Source organism: Pithys albifrons, chromosome 7 (genome assembly GCF_047495875.1).
Source record: "Pithys albifrons albifrons isolate INPA30051 chromosome 7, PitAlb_v1, whole genome shotgun sequence".
Lineage (NCBI taxonomy): Eukaryota > Metazoa > Chordata > Aves > Passeriformes > Thamnophilidae > Pithys > Pithys albifrons.
The window spans coordinates 23,683,003-23,690,644 of NC_092464.1; the positions used below are offsets into that span (position 1 = coordinate 23,683,003).

The 7,642-nt window shown below is 40.6% G+C and overlaps 1 protein-coding gene across 3 annotated transcripts in view; it reads left to right on the top strand.

Annotated features, from left to right (window-relative positions):
* Positions 1 to 6,648, top strand: part of CDK14 (cyclin dependent kinase 14) — a 298,720-nt gene extending 292,072 nt beyond the window's left edge. For all 3 annotated transcript variants that reach the window (XM_071560658.1, XM_071560662.1, XM_071560661.1), the window contains one exon: positions 2,453 to 6,648. The gene's annotated coding sequence lies outside the window, so the exon portion shown is untranslated. The remainder of the gene's footprint in view (positions 1 to 2,452) is intronic.
* Positions 6,649 to 7,642: the final 994 nt, after the last annotated feature.

Genomic DNA, 7,642 nt, shown 5'->3' on the forward strand with positions numbered 1-7,642 from the left:
CAGCTACCTTATAGTTAGCCAGAGCAGGCAACCTGTAACCTTTGCTACCCATTCTTAGCCTTCAGTGTTCTGCCCTTGTTCTGCATTGGTGCTGGCAGTGGTTGCCAGACTGCAGAGATTTTTTTCCCCTCTGTGTTACATGGTAGCAGCTCTGGTCTTTTTTTTCATTTCTCAGAAAGCTCTATATGTTTGAGGGCTTGATTCTGGAAGTGCTAAGCTTCTGATGAAGGTATTCCCCATTTCACAAGCTCAGGTCCTGCCCTGGAGAATGTGTCATCAGCTTCACCTACAGAGGCAAACTTGAAACCAGAGAATATAGTATTGTTACTGTGAAATTGTAGCATAGCCCTAAGAGAATCGTGATGCTTATCTCCTCTAGAAATTGTCCTGAGGTCCATTGATAGAAAGGAAAAGCTCTGTGTAACGAATGTAATTGCAGTTATTCTCAAATCTGAACAACTTGATAAGTATGGGGAAAGCCTCCATCCAGAGGCTTTTCTATCCCTGTAATTTTGTTACCTGTCTTTGGATGTCCCTGCTGCTTATGCCAGTCTGGAACTCCAGCAATTTGGCCTTAGCCTGAAATCAGGCCAGCTATTCTGGTTCTGGGCAGATGTGGCTTCCAAATTGCAAGACGACCTTTCTCAGCTGTAGTGTGGGTGATGATTGGGGGCAAATGCCAGCTCAGCTTTTGAAGGTTTGGAAGTTTAATTGCTTCTTTGTATGGAGGGGCTCCAAAAAGGACATCCCTAAGAAGTGCTTTTGAAGGAAGGGAAATGTGGAATTTGGGGAATATTATCACTGGTGTTTCATCACTGAGCAGTTGTGAATCTCTGCATGTTCCAAATATTGTTTTTAAGTTTATGAAGGGTAAACTAAATGCATCAGCTCAAATATATTCCTTGAAACAAGATTTATTGACATTTCAGCCAAGCTCTAGACCCTTGGGAAAGTAGGATTTTCATGTGGAATAGACAGTCGACACAAACTCCAGAAGCATTTGGGAAACAACCCAAGCAGGACGCTAGAGGTGGTAGACCAAGCTCCAAGAGGGCCCAAGATGCTTAAGAACAGGCTTCTGTTAATTCAATTCAGGTATCCTGGTGCATAAAGAACAGAAGAAAAGCTCTCAAATCATGACAGAAGCCTTGCAAATTGTGAAGGTTAAGATATTGTGTAGAGATTGGACTGTTTTGTTGAAAGATGCAATAAAATGTTATGCCTGAAACTGCAGTTCAAAAATGATCCCTTGTTTTCCTCCTGCTTTTGGGATGAGGGCTAGACTAGGTTCACTGGCAACTGCGTAGTCTAATTTAAATAGTTTTAGGACATGCTAATACAAACCAGTTCCATGCTCAATGAATATTTCAGCATTCTTTTTCTTAAATGATGAAATTCCTTCCCATCTGACTTTCTTCCTGCAACTACATTTTAAAAATATATCAGGACTGTAGTTGCAATCCTTGGTCTTGAAGAACCTAACAAATATATTTTCAGACTTTCTCAGAAAGTCTCACTTTATTACTTGGCATAGAATTCTACCTGAACATTTGTTAATTAAATATGTTAATTATAAAATACTTTCAGTGGCTTCAGTTAATTTAGCCTTTACCTGGCTCTTCTTGCAGTTGTTGGATGCTTTGTGTTACAGTAATGTATCCCAGATTCTCAGCCTACCTCCTGTTTCATGTAAACCTCAAAACCATCATACTTGCTTGCAAGTTCTGTCCCTCCTTTAAGCTTATACATCAGCAGAGTGAAAGATGACATAAGTGAAGCTATTGATACAGTGTTAATTTTTGTATTTGAAAGGGAAGGTTTTGGTTATATGCCTATTAATAGAAATATACTGAACTAAAAGTGAATACATTTAAATATAGCACACCAAGTTGCTCCTTAACCTGGTTGTGTTTGCAGAAATGTTTGTGATGTGCCTCAGGGCACTCAAACAACCCTTAGGAAGGAAACCTGAGGACACCTTTTGATAAACTAGTTGCAAGTATTGCTGTGGAGTTGATCATTAGGGACTCCATGAGAAAAAGGCCAAAAAGAGCTTGTAAACTCCTGAAGCTGTGCCAGCATTTAGCAACTTTCTTTTGCATTCAGGGGATGTAAGCACCTTTAGAAGAGCCGACTGTCTGCTTATGGCTGTCTATAATTTCCATTAAGAATATGAGTGCTAATGGCACCTCTGAAAATCAGCACTTGGGGCAGAGATGTATGAATATGGATTAATATATCTCACTTAGGCAACCACCCCGAAAACATTGGTGTTTTAAGTTCATTTTCCTGACATACCAGCTCTAAACATGCTTTGAAAGTCCGTCCTTCATGCTGAGCTGGTGCCTTCATAACTGACTTTGGACTAACCTATCTTTTACCAAGTAAAAAAAAAAAACATTAAAAAATGCAATTCATGAGGCTTATTGTAATTTATATTGTTTCCTTACAGGATTAAATTTACCAGGTTGAAGGAGGGAAATAAAAACCTAATGAGGAGGCCGACACCAGGAAGGAACCACGGCCTGTTTCCTTTCTTTCTCTATGGTGGATTTCATTCAAAAGAAAATTGAAGCTGGCAAGACCCTGTTTTCTCCCTGCAATTTATTTAAAACCTTGCACGCATTTGGATACCTTGTGATTTCAGAGAACTATGTGAAGATTAAGCTTTTGCTTACTGATACATGGCATGTATTCTTTCACTCTTGTGTTTGATTTTGTTTGATTTTCCACTGCAGGGCTGCATCTTTGTAAGCACCAGCAATGTCTTAAATACTTTCAGACAACACATTTGGTGTTCACACTTCTTCAGTAACAACTGTACTAAAAGAGCCAATGATGGCATAAAGGACTGTATGTTTTCTTTGAGAGTTGTGCATATTTTGCAACCACTGGGAAAAAACTGTTTCTTCCAGGGCAAGCCCAACTTGTCTGATCGGCTGGCAATTGCAGCACCCTGCCACTCTTCCTGAAGTGTTGTTGGGTTTTTTCTTTTTTCATAATCCCCTGAGACCATTCATATCTATTCAAAAAACATGGCAATAATTGCATGTTTACTTCAGTACTCTGAATTTGGTTACTCTGCTTAGGCTATGCAGCATGCCAGTTTTCAAAATAGGCCTGTGAGAAAGACAAAGCAAAAATGATGAGATGTATGCAGCTTACAGATATAGAGTGAATTCTTTATGATTTTATTCCTTTAAAAAATATACGTTTCTTTTATGGGTCTTGGCTAACATCTCTAAGTTTCTTCTCACACTTGGTACCTTTTGGAATGTTTTCTTGAAAACAGAGATGATGAAAGTGTTCTGTGTAATTCAAGGAACATACTAAGGTACATAAAAACTTCCATTGAACGAGCCATTAAATCAAGCTGTTACTGCCATGTACAAAGCAAGGTGGAGAATTTTCCTCATCTCAAACTGTTTGCTGTTCCACACCAAAGCACCTTTCGAGTTATTTTCCATAGGTATGCTGAGCTGATTGGAAGGTACTACATGATCCTTGGTCTTTAGATAGCTTTTCTGAATGAATCATTCAAATGCAAACTTTGCAAGAAACTTAAGTTGTGTGCTTTTAGAAAAGGAAGCCCCTGATACATTTTGGTTGGGAAGAACATTGTGTTCAGGGGTGTGAAAAAACTGCCCTGACTGTATGCAGTCCTTTGCATTTAGAGAGGGCAGGGTATGGTGCAAAAATCACTGTTGAGTTATAGTCCTGCTTGGACAGAAATGCTTGCTAGGCAATATTATTCTACACATAAATCTGACATCCTTTGCCTGCTGGATGCATTGAATTACATTTTTAAGAAGTGTGGTAATGCTTTGGTTAGCTTTCAGTGTTTAAAAGGAGGGGGAAAGGATTTGTGCTACTGCCATCTTATTAAACTCCAACAGTGTTTAATAAGAAAAAAATCACCCAATAAGGCAAATCCTTGAATGCACAAGTAGCTACAAAAGGTCTCTTAATGAACTAGGACAGGAGTCTACACTTTCAAAGAGTTGAACAATGGAAATATTCTCAATATTTGTACAGCCATTAAAAGACAATTTTCCCCAATGACACCTCTCTTTCAGGATCTGCTAAAAGCCATCTGAAAGCCACTTTCAGTCACAATCCTATTTAGAATTTACTAGTTTTCCCCCTGTGTTTATAAGGGGAAAAGTGACCACTGAACTTTTGAATTTATCACACACTGAAACTGCCTTAGATGTGGTTTGTTTGGGTTTCATGTTTCTTTTTTTTTGTAAGAGAAAAGTCTTTTATACATTATCTTTGCTACTTAAATTGTATGCAGTTTGATTATTAAAATTAGCTATTTTTAGAAAAAAAACTTGCTGCAAAAATCTGAAGAATTTTTGACAATGTAACAAAGATTTCGATTAGGAATATAAGGGTAGTTTCATAGATGCTTCTACTTGGCAGCTTAAATTGGGAGGCAAGCAATTGTGCTGCTCAATTAAACATCTGAAGGTTTAATATAGAGAGTAATTCCCCAACTGTTCCCACAAGTCCAGCATATTACTATCCATAGTGACTCACGTAGTGTTTGCTTAAGGTAGGTATGTATCTGTGTATGTGTGTGTACACACACCTGCGTGTCAGATTATCTTCTCTGCCCCATTCCCACTTTTAAGCAACTACTGAAATAAAACTGGTCCAAAAATCTTCAAACTCAATTGCCTGAAGGAAAGCTTATAAATATCTAGGCTTCTAAATAGTAACTTAGTCTTTAGCAGTAGTGAGGTTATCTCAGCTACTGATCAATAAAGAGTGACCAGGATCTCTTACACACCTACTTTGCAGGCACCCTGGTTGGCTGTGGTGACTTGGGTTTGCTGCTCTCCCATGGAGGCTCTGGCCCTAAGGATGTTCTCCTAGCACCAAGGGACCTAGGCTTAGCGCACTGGTGCCATTCATATAAGCACTGCAAATTAATCTTCTGGAATATCAACTCTGCTGGGAAATATCAAGGTTTTTTGAGAAAGTAGAAGCTCCTTTGGCCAGGGAACTGACAGTTGACAGTATAGCCTTATTTCCCTCTTCCCCTTTTCAGTAGAGCCCTTAACTGCATGATTAGCCTGACTGACACCTATCAGTTAGGATCCCCTGACAGCTGCTCACCCCTCCAACTGTTTTCACCACAGTTCTTCTCAGCATTGCAGAATGGACTGCTTAAACCCCATCAGTGATCTTGAGATCAGTGATCAGCAAAGGTCAGTAGTGCTATCCTTCTTTTCTCTCATCCTTCTCAAATCAGTTCCCCACAGAATCTTCAGAGGGATATGAAGTAGCCCAGCCTTCCAGATGTGCTGTGGGTGCCCAGAACATGATGTTTCATGCCATCAACAGGCAGAATTTGGCTTCAGTGACCAGTACTCCATGGGGCACAGTCCTTCAGAAACTCTGGGATTCACTCAGAGTCAACAGCCAGTAGCAGCATAACTTGCATTTTTCTACCACTTGACTGAGCCCCAGTAGATCCTTCCCGGTGATACTTGAGAGGATGTGGCTTTGCTGCAAGGGGGGAGAGCAGCAACAGGTATAGCAGGCAGTTAAAAGTGGGAGGGCATGTTCTAACTCTCTGTAGGATCTCATACTGAGTAAACAGGGAAGGGAACATGATGATAGAGATGGTCTGCACAATACAGAGTCCTTACACATTCAAGTTCACAGAACCTAACTTTACAAGTCAACCAGCTGGAGATGGCTCATCTGTCCTAGTCAGTTCAGATCAGCTCTAATCCACACCCAGCAGGCACCACACCAGACAGGACACTCCAGTAGTTCCAATATTACTTTACTGTATGGTGTCCTGGATCGGTTGGGTCCTTTTAATTCCCACTATTGTTTTTAATTAGAACCATGGCTTAGGACAAATCACCAGTGAAAATCCAATCTGCAGTAGACAGAGGCACAGAGGGTTTTTCTTTATCTTTGATGAACAGGGGTTCTGTGCTTCACACTCCTGGGGGGAAACGGTAAGGTAATAAATACCCTGTGGGCTGGTAGGTGAAGTACACCCCTTTATCAGTGCACACAACCAAATATGTAGTCAATGCTCTGATATGGTCCTATACGAAATATTCATCTGTGAATATTATTTGATTTGTAATCCTTGTTATATAAAAAGTTTAGACTGTACAGACTGGAGAGCAAAATGCAGACACCCCATATAAACAGAATTAGGCTGCATTACTGAGCATAACAATACTCTCCCCTACCAGCATTTAGGTGAAGTGACTCTATGTTACTGCCTTGCATTTTTCACATAAGCAAAAAATCTAAAAGTAAAGGATGCACTAATAATTCCCATCCCCCAAAATGCATTTTAATGGTGCTGCATACAAAATCCCTGCTTGCCAGCTTCCACACGGATTTTTGTATGGTGCACTAAGAGGTGTTCTTTTTTCTAACAAATAAAAAAGGGGAGGGCTGGTACATGAAAACAATGTTATGTAATTAAATATATATATATACTTCAGAAGAACAGCATAGTAAGCAGTACAGTTAAATAAATGTCACATTATTTGTTACACCTTGTAATTTGTCTGTATTATGAAAGATGTAATGGTTTGTCAGCTGTAACTGTTGTTTTCTTGTAACATCATATTGAATAAAGTGTAGCAGAATCTCTCTTTTCCTTCATGTATGTGATCTAAACTTAACCTAGGGAATAAAGCCTTTCTTTTCCTTTTTGTTCTCCAAAAACTGAACAAGGAAATGATTGTAAACAAGAGATTTTTAACAAGTGAAAAGTACTTGGAAGCAGACAGGCACTAGAGAGTGAAGAGCTGAAAAGATTAGGCGCTGATTCAGTCCAACATGAGCTTCATCAAAACTACAAGTCAGTGCTGACTACATAGGGCAAGGTTCTTCACATTTCTGTCTGTAATAGTAAGTTAATTTTTCAGTGTCTCTTTCCATTTTTTTTATATCACAGAATCACGGAATTTGCTGAGTTGGAAGGGGCCCACAAGGATCATCACCCTTAGCCCTGCACAGGACCATCACCAAGAGTCACACCAAGTGCCTGAGAGTGTCATCCAAACACTTCTTGAACTCTGGCAGGCTTGGTGCTGCGACCACTTCCCTGGGAGCCTGTTCCAGTGCCCAACCACCCTTCAGATGAAGAACCTTTTTCTAATATCCGACCTAAACCTTCCCTGACACAACTCCCTCAGGTCCTGTCACTGGTCACCACAGAAAAGACATTGGTGTCTGCACCTCCCCTTCCTTTCAAAAGGAAGTTGTAACTTCAATGAGGTCTCCCCTCAGTCTCCTCCAGGCTGAACAGACCAAGGGACCTCAGCTGCATCTCATATGGTTTCCCCTCAAGGCCCTGCAGCTATCTTTGCAGCTCTTCTCTGGACACTAACAGCTTAATATCTTTCTTATATTGTGGTGCCCAAAATTGCACACAATATTCAAGGCAAGGCCAACCCAGTGCAGAGCAGAGCAGAGCATCCCCACCCTCTACAGCTGGCAATGCTGTGCCCGATGCCCCCCAGGACATGGTTGGCCCTCCTGGCTGCCAGGGCACTGCTGACTCATATTCAACTTCCCATTGACCAGGACTCCCAGGTCCCTTTCTGTGGCACTGCTTTCCAGCATCTCATTCCCCAGTCTCTATAAACATCCC